Below are 14,704 nucleotides of genomic sequence, written 5' to 3'. Positions count from 1 at the left end.
CTACTGCACCCAGGGTATTCACAAAGTGCCTAGCTCCAGTCATTGCATTTTTCAGGCAAAGAAATATTCAGATATATCCATACCTGGACGATTGTCTAATTCAGGCAGAAAGCCAGGACATAGTTTTGAATCATCTGGCGTTTGCACACAAGGTGCTAACTTGTCTGGGGTACACCATAAACAAAAAGAAATCACATCTTGTATCCTGTCAACAAATTATATTCCTGGGTGCAAGCTTGAACACAACTTCCCAGATGGCTTTCCTCACGCCAGAGAAACAAATTAATTTGACAGCTTACTGCAAACTAATAGCCACAAAAACCCTGCTGTCTGCAAGACAAATACTGCAAGCCTTGAGATTCATGGCCTCCTGCATTCTCCTAATTCCATATGCAAGATTGCATATGAGGAAACTACAATGGTATCTAAAACGCCTATGGTGTCAACATTCTCAGAATCTAGAAGCAATGATTCCTATCATACCTTGCCTACAGTTAGAGTTCCTTTGGTGGGCAGAGGCCTGCCACCAAAACAAGGGACTGCCATTCACTCTACCACCTGCCACCCTAACTACAGACGTATCAGATTATGCATGGGGGGGGGGCCTCACCTGGCAGGGAAGTGCATTCAGGGCAAATGGAACCAAAGTCAAATGCACCTGCATATCAATCAAAAAGAAATGTTAGCTGTACAGAATGCTCTGACAGGCTTCAAGGACCACATTCTTCCAGGACAATTAATGGTAAGGACGGATACCACCACTGTTATGTGGTACATAAACAAGCAGGGGGTACCCATTCATACCCCCTCTGCAGACTAGCCATGACTCTGTGGAACACAGCCTTGAGATACCAAGTGCATTTACAGGCTCAGTTCCTGCCAGGAAAGCTAAATACACTGGCAGATGAATTAAGCTGAAATCTCATGGACCCACACCAGTGGAAACTGGAGCCAAAGACTTTTCAACATATTGATAAACAACTGCGGGAGCCCAGATATAGACCTGTTTGCCTCCCCCCAGAACTACCAATTGGACAAATTCTGCAGAAGGACTACCCACAAACAAGCTTGGAAAGTGGATGCCCTGTCCTTCAACTGGAAAAATCTATCAGTTTATGCCTTTCCTCCTGTGCCTCTCCTCTCCAAAGTACTACTAAAGATCAAGCAGACAAACCAAGGATGATACTGATTGCACCAGACAGGCCACGCCAACACTGGTACCCCCTCTTGCACAGTGTGTCACTGCTGGCACCATGGCACCTGCCTCAGACCCCCTACACCCTGCTGCCCCAGCAGGAGGGCCAGATTCTGCATCCTCAGCTTCAAACCCTGAACCTGGCAGCCTGGCTTATTGCTTGACCTCTGAGTTAACATCCCTCAGTAAACAAGTGTGGGATGTAATTTTGGAGGCAAGGAGGCCTAGTACTAGAAAATCTTATCCTGAAAAATTGAAAAGATTCTATTCCTGGAACCAAACTCAAGGGACGGGCACAGCAGTGCCCAATTTACCTCAGATTCTTCAATACTTAACTGAGGTGCTTCACAAGGGCCTTTCTTTCTCCTCCATCAAAATTCATGCCTCAGCCATTTCAGCTCATTACAACACAGAAGCACACCTCTTCTCTCATACACTGCTCAAGCAGTTCCTCAGAGGCGCCAAATACTTAAGACCACCCAGGAGAGCCCCAACTCCAGCCTGGGACCTTAACTTTGTATTGGAAAAACTCACTCTAGCTCCTTTTAAGCCAGCTGCAAGTGCAGAGTTAAAATTCCTTTCTTGGAAAGCAGCCTTCCTTTTAGCAATCACTTTAGCTAGAAGGGTATCTGAATTACTGGCCGTTATGGCAGTGGAGCCTTTCATCATCTTTCATGCGGACTGGGTATCCCTCAGGACCAACCTCTCCTTCATGCCCAAGGTGGTATCCAGTGTGGCTCTTAATCAGTCCATTCATTTGCCATCCTTCTTTCCTAATCCACAGAACAAAGGGGAACGGATACTGCACTCCTTAGATGTGCACAGACAACTTAGATTTTACTTGGACAGGACTAAACCTCAAGGGAAATCTGAACAATTGCTGGTGGCATTTGCTGCAGGGTCAGAGGGTAAGGCCATTTCAAAGCAAACCATTACTAAATGGATAGGCCATTGCATTCATTTCTGCTATAAGCACCATGGCAAACCTATTCCACAGGGGATAAGACCACACTCAACCAGGGCTGCACCTACCTCTACAGGCTTTCTCAGAGGTGTCCCTATCAGGGACATCTTAGAAGCTGCTATCTTGAGTTCTGTACATACACATACTTTCACCAAGCATTACCATTTGCCTATTTTCTCTAAATCCAGAGCTGGTTTTGCCACTGCAGTCTTGCAGGGACTTATAGCTGGTCCTAATGCTGTCTGTATTCCTCCTCCCAACCTTAGCTTTGGGAATCTACCCAAATGTGATGACTGCAACAGTGAAACATGAAGAACATAGTACAGTTGTGTACACTTACCATAAAAGTAGATGTTAGAGTGTATTCACTGTTGCCATCCTGGTTATCCTCCCTCTAGCCCCCTGACATCTTTTGGCTATATCTCTATTCTCTTTTACTATGCTTAAAAGCTTTTTGGTGTGTTTGCTTTTTTGTTGGAGGTATAACCTTGCATATTTATATTTAATTGCTTCCCATTAGGGGGCACCTGACATCTGTGGCAAGAAAAACTGATGTAATGGCATCGGCTGCATGCTTTATACCCCTGACTACCTGATATCATGGAAGATGAGACAGCAACCGATGCAGAACCCAGGACTTTGATAATCAGGCCGACTGAGGGCTACTGCAAGCAGATAACCCTAATGTGATGACTGCAACAGTGAGTACACTCGAACTTCTACATTTATGGTAAGTGTACACAACTGTACTTTCTTGCCTGCCCAGAGAGTCCTTTAGGGGGAAGATTGGCCCTTTTTGCAAATGTGTGGGCCACCATCACAGATGACAAATGGGTACATAGAATTGTATCCCTAGGACACAAGTTTTCTTTCCACTCCTTTCCAGTACCCAAAGGATTCCCTGATGCTCCTCCAAATCAAAGGGCAGAAGTCGAAAAGCAAATTTTGTCTCTGTTACATCTGGGAGCAATAGAATCAGTTCCTGCTCAGCAGGTAGGCCAGAGTTTCTATTCCAGACTTTTCCTAGTTCCAAAAAAAAAAAAAAAAAGGCACCTGGTGTCCTATCCTAGATCTATCCATCCTGAACTCTTTCTTAATAATTCCAAAGTTCAAAATGCTCACTCTGCATCAGTTGCTGCCAATGTTAGAAAAGGATTCCTGGCTGGTAATGTTGGATCTTAAAGAAACATATCTGCACATCCCTATCAGGGAAAGTTAAAGGCAATGCCTTCGTTTCAGGGTGGGCAAGCACTATCAATTCTCTGCGCTGCCCTTTGGCTTCTCTACTGCTCCCAGAGTTTTCACAAAGTGCCTGGCTCCAGTCATTGCTTTTTGCAGGCAGAAGAAAATTCAGATTTATCCATACTTGGACAACTGTCTAATTCAAGCAAATTCTTAGGAACAGCCTTTAAGGGATCTAGAATTTGTAAAGACTCTTCTCTCTTCCCTGGGTTACACACTCAACGAGGAAAAATCTAAATTGTTGCCATCCAAAGAGGGGAGCGAATCTGAACACAGCTGCCCAGATGATTTATCTCACCCAGGAGAAGCAGACGACTCTTTCAGTTTACTTCAAGGACTTGGCAAGCATGTCCTAGCTCCCTGCAAGGAAATACCTGCAAGTTCTGGGGTTCATGGCCACTTGCATTCTCATGATTCCATATGCAAGACTGTAAACGATGAAATTGCAGTGGTACCTCAAGAACATCTGGTGTCAACACACACAGGACCTGGATGGTATAATTACTCTGTTTCCATGTCTGCAGACAGACTTTCTGTGGTGGGCAACAGCCTGTCTACAGAACAAAGCCATGCTTTTTCGCCCACCCCTTGCCACAGACGCATCGGACTACACCTGGGGAGCTCACTTGGATGGCAGATCCATACAGGGAAGTTGGAATGCCCAGCAAATGCACCTGCACATAAATTTAAAGGAGTTGATGGCAGTCCAGCAGGCCTTATTAGCTTTCAAGCATCTTCTTTCTCCAGGGACCCTGCTTGTCAGGACAGACCACACCACAGTCATCTGGTACATCAACAAGCAGGGAGGGACTCATTCATATCTCCTGTGCAGACAGAGCATGAGTCTTTGGTCCATAGCAGCATCCCTGGGCCTGCATCTCGTAGCTCAGTTTCTTCCAGGAAAGCTCAATGTTTTGGCAGACCAGTTGAGCAGACAGACCCTGGATCCTCACAACTGGCAGCTGAACAGAGCAGTTTTTTACAGCCTCATTCAACGTTGGGGCACTCCTCAAGTGGATCTTTACCATCTTCTACCTCTTTTTTGCACCAGACAGCATCACAGCAGAGCCTGGAAAGTGGATGCTCTGTCCTTCCCTTGGATGCTGCTGTCAGTTTATGCCTTCCCTCCTCTTCCCAGCGTATTACTGAAGATCAGGGGCGAACGACCAAGGACTATTCTCATAGCTACGGACTGGCCCAAACGGCATTGGTATCCACTGCTTTGCAGTCTCTCACAATTTCCTCCTTGGCATCTTCCTCTGAAGCCAGATCCTTCGGTTCACGAATGGGGAAACATTCTACATCCTCATCTTCAGTCTCTCCATTTGGCAGCATGGCTCATTGTATGACTCCATCCTTTTCTTCTTCCCTTTCCCACCAGGTGGTTGACATGCTGAGGGAGGCCAGGAGGCCTAGCACTTGGAAGTCTTATGCTGGCAAATAGGAAAGATTATCTCATTGGATGCTGGCTAGAGGGGAATCATCTTCTCAGCCTACCCTTCCTCTGATCCTGGAATACCTGGCTGATTTGCTTCAGGGTGGTCTTTCTTTTTCCTCTATCAAGATCCATGCTTCATCCATTTCTGCTCATTGTTCTTTTGAACAACCCATTGTCGCTCATCCCCTGATGAAAATGTTTTTCAGAGGTGCTTGCAATTTAAGACCTCCCAGAAGGGTGCCTACTCCAGCCTGGGATCTTAATGTTGTTGTAGAGAAACTTACTCTTACTCCTTTTGAGTCAGCTGCCACTGCAGATTTAAAGTTTCTCTCGTGGAAGACTGCCTTCCTCTTGGCTATAACTTCAGCAAGGAGAGTTTTGGAGCTGTATGCTTTGATGGTTGTGGAGCCTTTTCTTATTTTCCATGCAGATATAGGGTCTCTCTGAGAACTAACCCCTCCTTTATGCCTAATTTGGTTTCTAGCCTGACTCTTAATCAGTCCATATACCTTCCTACCTTCTTTCCTAATCCTCGAAATAGAGGTGAAAGAATCCTACATTCTCCTGATGTGCATAGACAGCTCAGGTTTTACCTGGACAGGGCTAAAGACCTTCGGAAGTCAGCACAGTTATTGGTTAGTTTTGCCCTTGGAGCCCAGGGCAAGGCTATTTCTAAGCAAACCATTTCTAAATGGATTGCACGTTATATTACTTTTTGTTGTTCCTTTCATGGCAAGGTTCCTCCTCAAGGGGTTAGGACCCACTCTACTAGAGCAACTTCCACTTCTGCAGCCTTTTTAAGGGGTGTTCCTACTAAAGACATTTTGGAGGCTGCAACATGGTCTTCTGTTCACACTTTCACAAAACATTATTATTTGCCTTTGTTTTCAAGATCCAGGGCAGGATTTGCCACTGCTGTTCTGCAGGGCATTATCTCCAGTCCTTGATTCTGTTGGTTCCTCCTTTCTTTTCTTTGGGCTTTGGTAATCAACCCATTGGTTTGGACTGCAATAGTGAAACACAATGAGCATAGTAAAGTTGTGTACACTTACCGTAAATGTAGATGTTCGAGTATATTCACTTTTGCAGTCCTGGTTTCCCTCCCTTCTTCCCCCTTTTCTCTTTTCCTAAGGTACAGGCTAAATTTGGTATTATTTGCCAAAATGGCTTTTGGTTTAAGCCTTGTTGTCTGTGGGCTTCTGACTGTTATGGCAAGAAAGACTGAGGAAGTGACATTGACTGCCTCCTTTTGTATCGGATGCCCTGACGTCCTTTACAACCGACAGCCAATGTCATTTTTACTTACCTTTGGTATTTTGGCCGATCGAGGGTTACCGGGAGCTGGATAACCCATTGGTTAGGATGGCAACAGTGCATACACTTGAACATCTACATTTATGGTAAGTGTACACAACTGTACTTTCCTCAACTATTAAACTACAACTAGCTGCCATCTCTAATTTTTTACATAGGGACTGAAGCTCCTCCATGGCTGCGTCAAAACTTAGCCAGGCATTTTTGAAAGGTAACCTTCTTTTGAGACCTCCCTATAAGGATACAACTCCACCATGGGACTTAAATTTAGTGCTACATGCCTTAATTCATTCCTGTTTTGAACCGGCAGCAAAATGCCAGCGAAAGTTTTTGATCTGGAAAATTGTAATGTGGTGTCGTTAACCTCGCCTTTATTCTCACTAATGGATTTGATCAGTCGGATCCATCTCTGCCATTTTGCTTGCTCAAGGTCTTCAACAGTGCTTGTGGGCCTCTTACCCGTAACACAACCCCCTAGCTTCTTCTGATCTCGTTTCCCCCACAGGAAAGAGGTTGGATGCAACAGCTCTGGGCTAAAAGTTTAATCTTTTCTACTTAGTTGTATCTTTCTAAAATTTAAAGAAACTACTTTCACTTTTAAATAACATTTTAGCTTTAAATAATTTATTTTATTCTGTTAGTCTTTCTTCTGTCTTTAGTAGTTATTGTCCGTTTAAGTTAGAGAATGTCTAACAAATGTCCATCTTACTTAGAGGACGATGTTCTTTGTGTTTCACTGTTGCAGTCATTACATTTGGGTAATCTCCTGGCAGGTTGTCTTGGGTCCTGCGTCGGTTGCTGTCTCCTGTTCCATGACATCAGGTTGTCAGGGGTATAAAACATGCAGCCGACACCATTTTAATCAGTCTTTCTTGCCGCGCTGTGCCCGAAGCAGAAGCAGTTCGCAAGTGCCGGTCGGCCGACTCCTGAAATTTTTGTATTCGAGTTTCAGAACCGAAGTCTTCAAACTAAAGCTGAGTACCTCGTTGGGGAAACTTTTTCTTGATCCTTACCGATGTCAGTAAAAGTTAATAATTGCATTACTTGTGGGAAGCAAATACCTCATAAGGATTTTCATTTGTACTGTATTCCTTGCCTAGGTCGTGATCACAACGTGCCTTGCTGTCGGTTTTGTGCTAGATTTAACCAACGCACTATTAAGTGTCGGTATATTTTTGCTTCTAAATATTTTGGTTCAAGATTTAACTACCCTGAAATGTTGTCGGTTAGCAATCCGACTACTGGAGTTCACAAAAAATGCAAGGAAAAAGAGACAGACCGTCAAGGTCCAAAACTGACAACGAATCTTCTCCAAAGCCAGTCGCCGGTACTCAGCGAGATGCTTTCGCAGCCCCTGATACCCGCTGCTTTTGAGTTGCAGGCCTCTACCGAGACCCATTCAGAGTCTGATATGCTGCGAGATTCACAAAGTATTGAACCCGCGGATGTCTCTCCCTTGGATGGGTCCGGAGCCGCTGAGCAGACACCGGCTTCTGAGGGTGTTTTCAGGCCTCAACATTTTTACATTAAACTGACGCCAGCAACAAAAACAAGGTCAAAAATAACTTCTATGTCTAAAAAAAATTACGCATGAGCCACATGCTCAGGACCCTATGCCTAAAAAACAGATGATCAAAATGGCTGAGGATTTAATTACCTTGATCAGGGGGTCCCAACCCCCCCTCCCCTGCTAAGAGACCTAGGCAAGGCACTGATTATGAGTCTTTAGATCAGGTTTCCATTTCTTCTGATTCCTCTTCTGATCAGGAATTTTCTATTCCACCCTATGAGGATTCTGATGCAGAGGAATCCATCCCATCTGCATCTCCTCCCGAGGATTACTCTTTTGGAGAGACTTTGCATATTTTAAGGGAACATTGTCATTAGGAGAGTCAGGACTTCTCTGAATCAAAAAAGAGGCTTGGGGATTTCCTTCTTCCTCAGCATAGGCCTTTGGCAATACCTCCTGTATTAGACATTGTTGATGATGTGTTCTCGGAGTCCAGCATGGCTTCTGATTCCCTGCCTCCGGCTCCTAGTAAGCCAGACAGATATTACAGGGTTCCTAACTCCCACAAATTTCTTTTCAAAAATCCTGCTGCTGACCCTGAGACTATTTCTCAGGGTCCCAAGGGTGTTAAGGCTTCTACAGCCAAAAATCCTACCCCTTCTGATAGAGATTCCAGGGTGCTGGATAGATGGGGTAAGAAGGTTTATATGTCTGCAACCTTGGCAGTCAGGGCTTTAAAATACCAATTTCATATGCTTAAATATCAACAGCATGTTATGGGCTTACTGAAACAGAAAATTGTGTTGATTTCTAATTGTGTGGAAAATAGAGTTACAGGATTTATTCCATTCAGCAGAACAGGGTGGAAAGCATACTTTGCAATGTGGTTTTGATTCCTTGGAGGCCTCTTGTAGGGTCGCCGTTACTGGATCAATGATTAGAAGGCATGCCTGGCTCAAGGAGCAAAACCTGCCTGATCATGTTATAGCTAGATTGTTGGATGCCCCTTTGCAGCATGACACTCTGGTAATAAGGCAGAAGAGGTTTTAAAGAAAATGGAAGACAAAGCTAAATCTTTGCAAACTGTAAAATATTTCTTGCAAGTGCAGCCACCCAGGTTCAGTAGACACTGGCCTACTAAAACTTGGTTCTTTCCTATGTCTAACAGAGCCACTCAGGGCAAACCCAGGCACTCAAAAGGCTCCAGATATCCATCACAAGGTTCTTACAGGTCAAAGCAATGGGGTGCCTCCACCTCCAAATCTGGAGGAAACAAAGCACAACCCTACAGTAAGCAGTCTCAATGACTTTCCTCTACCATCTCCAAGCACTTATCTTTTGGCAGGCCCCTTGGGGAGAAAACTAGCACTTCACGCTCAAAATTGGCAGTTAATTACGCAGGAAAAGTGGGTATTAAACATAGTATCACAGGGGTACAGATTTCATTTCCATACTTTGCCAATTCCAAACGGATGGCCGGATCTGCCACAAAACCAGTGGGCAGAGGCCCAGAAACAAGTCATGTCCCTCATGGATATGAGGGCTATTCAACTGGTACCAGAAAAGGAAAAATTGCAAGGATTTTATTCAAGACTTTTCCTGGTACCCAGAAAAGGCAATTCATGGTGTCCAATACTGGACTTATCGATTCTGAATACGTTCCCGGACATTCCAAAATTCAAAATGCTGACTTTACAACAGCTACTGCCTATGCTAGGCAAGAATGCATGGTTAGTAACTCTAGACTTGAGGCATACCTGCATATCCCAGTAAGGGAATCATGCAGAAGATACCTCCGCTTCAAAGCAGGTTTTTTTGCATTACCAATTCCTGCACTGCCCTTTGGCTTATCTACTGCGCCCAGGGTCTTTACAAAGTGCCTGGCACCAGTAATTGCATTCTGCAAAGAAACATTCAAATTTATCCTTATCTGGATGATTGTCTCATTCAAGCAGAGGACAAAGACACTCTTCTTCAACATCTGGCATTTGTAAATAGGCTTCTAGCATGCCTAGGGTACACCATAAACGAAAAGAAATCACAACTGGTACCCTCTCAAATAATTACATTCCTGGGTGCAAGCTTGAATAAAACTGCCCAGATGGCTTACATCACGCCAGACAAAGGCAATTGGAAACATACTCCAAACAAATGGCAACAAAAACCCAGTTATCTACAAGACAAATTTTGCAGGCTTTGGGGTTCATGGTATGCTGCATTCTACTAATTCCATATGCGAGACTACATATGAGGAAACTTCAATGGTACCTAAAATGTTTATGGAGTCAGCATTGTCACAGCCTGGAAACAATGATTCCTCTCATTCCCTGCCTACAACAAGAGTTTCTTTGGTGGGCAGAGACATGTCACCAAAACAAGGGACTGTCATTCACTCTACCCCCTGCCACCCAATCCCTAACTACAGATGCATCAGACTATGCTTGGGGGGGGGCACCTGGCAGGGAGATGCATTCAGGGCAAATGGAGCTCAAACCAAATGCATCTTCAAATCAACCAGAAAGAAATGCTAGCTGTTCAGAATGCTTTGACAGCCTTCAAGGACTTACTTCATCCAGGACAACTACTGATAAAGACAGACAACACCACAGTTATGTGGTACATAAACAAGCAGGAGGGTACACATTCCTACCCCCTTTGCAGACTAGCCATGGCCTTGTGGAACACAGCCTTGACTTACCAAATACATCTTCAAGCTCAATTCCTGCCAGGAAAGCAAAATACTCTGGCAGACGACCTAAGCAGAAATCTTATGGACCCGCACGAATGGAAACTGGATCCACAAATCTTCAGTATGTTAACACAGAAATAGGGGAGCCCAGACATAGATCTATTTGCCTCTCCCCAAAACTATCAGTTGCACAAATTCTGCACAAGAACTCATCACAAAAAAGCATGGAAAGTGGATGTTCTGTCCTTCAGCTGGAAAAACCTATCAGTCTATGCCTTTCCCCCTCTGCCTCTACTCTCCAAGGTCTTACTAAAAGTCAGACAGGAAAAACCAAAAATTATCCTAATTGCTCTGGACTGACCTCGCCAGCACTGGTACATGCTTCTAAGGAATATGTCACATCTTCCTCTGTGGTACTTGCCTCAAACACCTCATCTACTGTCTCAGCAGAACTATCAAATTCTGCACACTCCGCTCCAAACTCTGAATCTTGCAGCATGGCTAATCAACTAATTATTCAAACCACATCTCTCAGTAAACCTGTGATGGATGTCATTTTGGAAGTCAGAAGGCCTAGTACTAGAAAATCTTCTGCTGGCAAATGGAAGAGATTCTGTGCTTGGAGCCAAGCACAAGGCAAAGACACAGCCAAGCCCAATATTCCTCAGATTTTACAATACTTAACTGAGATGCTTAACAAGGGCTTATCTTTTTCTTCAGTAAAAATCCATGCCTCTGCCATCTCTGCTCATTACAACACAGAGCCTCCCCTCTTTTCTCATCCACTGCTTAAGCAGTATCTCAGAGGGGCCAAAAATGTAAGACCTCCCAGGAGAACACCAACTCCTGCATGGGACCTCAATTTTGTACTGGAAAAACTCATCCTGCCTCCTTTTGAATCAGCAGCTACTGCAGATATAAAATGTCTGTCTTGGAAGACAGCTTTTCTTTTGGCAGTCACTTCAGCAAGAAGGGTTTCAGAACTACAGGCTATCATGGCAGTGGAGCCTTTCATTATATTTTACCTGCACAGGGTGGCCCTCAGGACCAATCGTTCTTTTATGCCTAAGGTGGTATCCAGTGTGACTGTTAACCAGACCATTCACCTGCCAACATTTTTCCCAAATCCGCAGAACAAGGGGGAGCGGATTCTGCATTCATTGGATGTACACAGACTACTAAGATTCTACTTAAACAGGACAAAATCTCTACGAAAGTCTGAGCAACTGCTGGTAGCATTTGCTGCAGGATCAGAGGGGAAGGCTGTATCAAAGCAGACTATTTCTAAATGGATAAGCCACTGCATTCATTTCTGCTATTTGCACCATGGTAAACCTGTGCTCAAGGGGATCAGATCCCATTCCACCAGGGCTGCCTCTACTTCAGCAGCTTTTCTCAGAGGGGTCCCAACCAAAGACATTCTAGAAGCTGCTACTTGGAGCTCTGTTCATACATTCACAAAGCATTATCATTTACCTCTCTTCTCTAAATCCAGGGCAGGCTTTCCCTCTGCAGTTCTGCAGGGCCTTATAGCTGCTCCTAATGCTGTTTAGCTCCATCCTCCTATCCATAGCTTTGGGATTCTACCCAAATGTAATGACTGCAACAGTGAAACACGAAGAACATAGTAGAGTTGTGTACACTTACCATAAATGTAGATGTTTGAGTGTATTCACTGTTGCAGTCTGGGTTACCCACCCACCATCCCCCATTCTATACCTTTTCTTTCCTTCATTGTACTCAAAAGCCTTTGTGGTGTATTTGCTTTTAGTTGAAGGTAAATTTTATGTTTCTAAGGTGCATTTATATATTTAGTTTATTTATATATATATATATATATATATATATATATATATTTTTGCTCCTCATTTGGGGGGCACCTGACATCTGGGGAAAAAAAAAACTGATTAAAATGGCGTCAGCTGCAATTTTTATACCCCTGACGACCCGATGTCATGCAAGAGGAGACAGCAACCGACGCAGGACCCAAGACTTTGTTATTCAGGCTGACTGAAGGCAACCTGCCAGCAGATTACCCAAGTGTAATGACTGCAACAGTGAATACACTCGAACATGTAAATTTATGGTAAGTGTACACAACTGTACTTTCTAACACTTTCCTTTTCTCTTAAAATATTTATTTTCTTATAGCAACTGTTGTTTACTCCCCTTCTCTATAACGAAAGATGCCACCCTCATGGCAGGGGAGGGCCGCAAAATCAGGGCACCAGAGAATTGTTCTTTGGTAGACCCTTCTAGTGCTTCAGAAGGAGTGCCCGACTGTCCACCTCTGGATGCAGTCGGAGGTTGGTTGTCTCTGCCCCACGAAACCTAGCAAAAGGTAAACGACAAATGGGCGAAGGACATTATGTCCAGAGGATATATCATTCCCTTCTCCCTCCCCATTCCCGTAAAGAAGTCTGTTCCAGACATTCCACCCAGTCAAAAGGCACAAGCAACATTAGAAATCCAAAAATTGCCAAGAAAGAATCTTCCAAGAAGTCCTTGCAGATCAGAGAGGATCCAGAACTCACTCAGGGTTCTTTAACTCCAAAGAAAACAGGGGACTGGGGACCCATTTTGGACCTCAGCAATCTAAAGTCTGTAAAAAAAAGACCAAGTGCCAGATGGTGACACTGCTGTTGATACTTCCATTCCTGGAGAAAGACAGTTGGATGTGTTCCATAGATCTTCAGGATACGTACTAACACATTTAATTGCAGAGGCGATCCAGAAGGTTCCTATGCTTCTGGCTAGGACCCCTTCACTTCCAGTTTAGAGCTCTGCCCTTTGGTCTCACTACAACCACCAGAGTGTTCACCAAGTGTATGGAAGTAGTGCCGGGTCACCTGAGACGCAGAGGATTCCGCACGTTTCCAAATCTGGATGACTGGCTCATAACTGCCTCGACCAGGCCTCATCTGCTACAAGCCAGGGACTACACCTTTCAGGTATGTTATTTCCTAGATATTGCCATAAAGTACAAAAAAACTGCTCTAGAACTGTCAAAACTTTATTTTCATAGGAGCAGAAATAAACACAAATTCACTAGTAGCAAGACTCTCAAAAGACGGAGTAGACGATCTTCGCCATTATGCAAGACTAGTAATCAGGAAGATGTGAGCCTCTGCAGAACTAGTTCAAGTACTGGGAATAATGGTTGTGTAATTGTACTCATTGCCCTAGCTCGTCTGCATATGAGAATACTTAAGTGGTTACTTTCCACACAATGGTCAATCTTGAAACTTCCATTGTTACACAAAATTATGATAACCAATGCTTGCATAAAGGACCTTCAATGGTTGAGCCACTTTCCACTAGAATCCTAAGGCTATCAATTCATACCCCGTCAACCCCAGGCCACAGTGACCACGGATGCTTCCCAGATAGGGTGGGGAGGCATTATCTACGGAAGACTTTCCAAGGCATCTGGCAGGAACATGAGGCTCATTTGCACATTAACATTCTAGAGATGAGGGTGGTGCTTTTAGCCTTGCAAGCATTTCAGGACACTCTCCCTCTAGGAACGATAGCATTCCAGTCGGACAGTATGTCTGTAGTCTGGCACATAAACATAGAAGTTCTGAGGGTATGGCAATGAGCAATGGCTTCCAACCCCTTTCTAATAGCAACGCACATCCCAGGGAAATCCAGCAGGACTGGAGACAAATTGAGCCATACTATGACCACACAAGTGGTCCCTCAGTCAAAAAGATACGCAAGAGATTTTTCTGGAAATGGGGTTAGCCTTACTGCGATCTCTTTGCATTGCCCAACAATGCCAAATGCAGCACCTATTTTACCCTCATCCCTCCCACAGGGGAGTCACCAAGGGATCCACTTGCTCACGATTGGCTTCTGGGACTTCTTTATCCCTTTCTTCCTATTGCCAAGTTTTTTGCAGAAAGCAAGTTTGTTGGAGACAACGGCAATCCTGATTGCCCTATTGGCCTCGTCAGATCGGGTTCCCCTCCTTTCAGCCTCATCTTCGGGATGAAACATGGACTCTGGAGCTTGCTCCGGATCTTCTGACACACCCGTCAGGGATGGTTCACCCCAACCTGAACAGTCTCAAACTAACAGCTTGCCTGCTCCAGTTCCCCTTATATGCCAGGTTTCCTCTCCTTTCCTCTTCAGTCAAACATATCTTATCTTCCGTAAAATGTCCACTCGAAAACTGTACAGGAGTAAATGGCAAAGATTTGTTACATGGGCCAGCAATAATCAGACAGACTCCTTTTCTGTCCACATACATTCTGTTATTTTTGGCAAAACCTTTCAATGAAGGAGCTGCTGCAGCTACTATTAGAGTCCAGCTGGCAGCAATTTGTAACTTCCATATAGAAGAGAAT

The sequence above is a fragment of the Protopterus annectens genome, chromosome 14.part0, assembly GCF_019279795.1.
Source record: "Protopterus annectens isolate FY-2018-M chromosome 14.part0, PAN1.0, whole genome shotgun sequence".
NCBI classification, from domain to species: Eukaryota; Metazoa; Chordata; order Ceratodontiformes; family Protopteridae; genus Protopterus; species Protopterus annectens.
The sequence above is the reverse complement of the archived record's forward strand: the minus strand, read 5'-3'. Positions refer to the sequence as shown.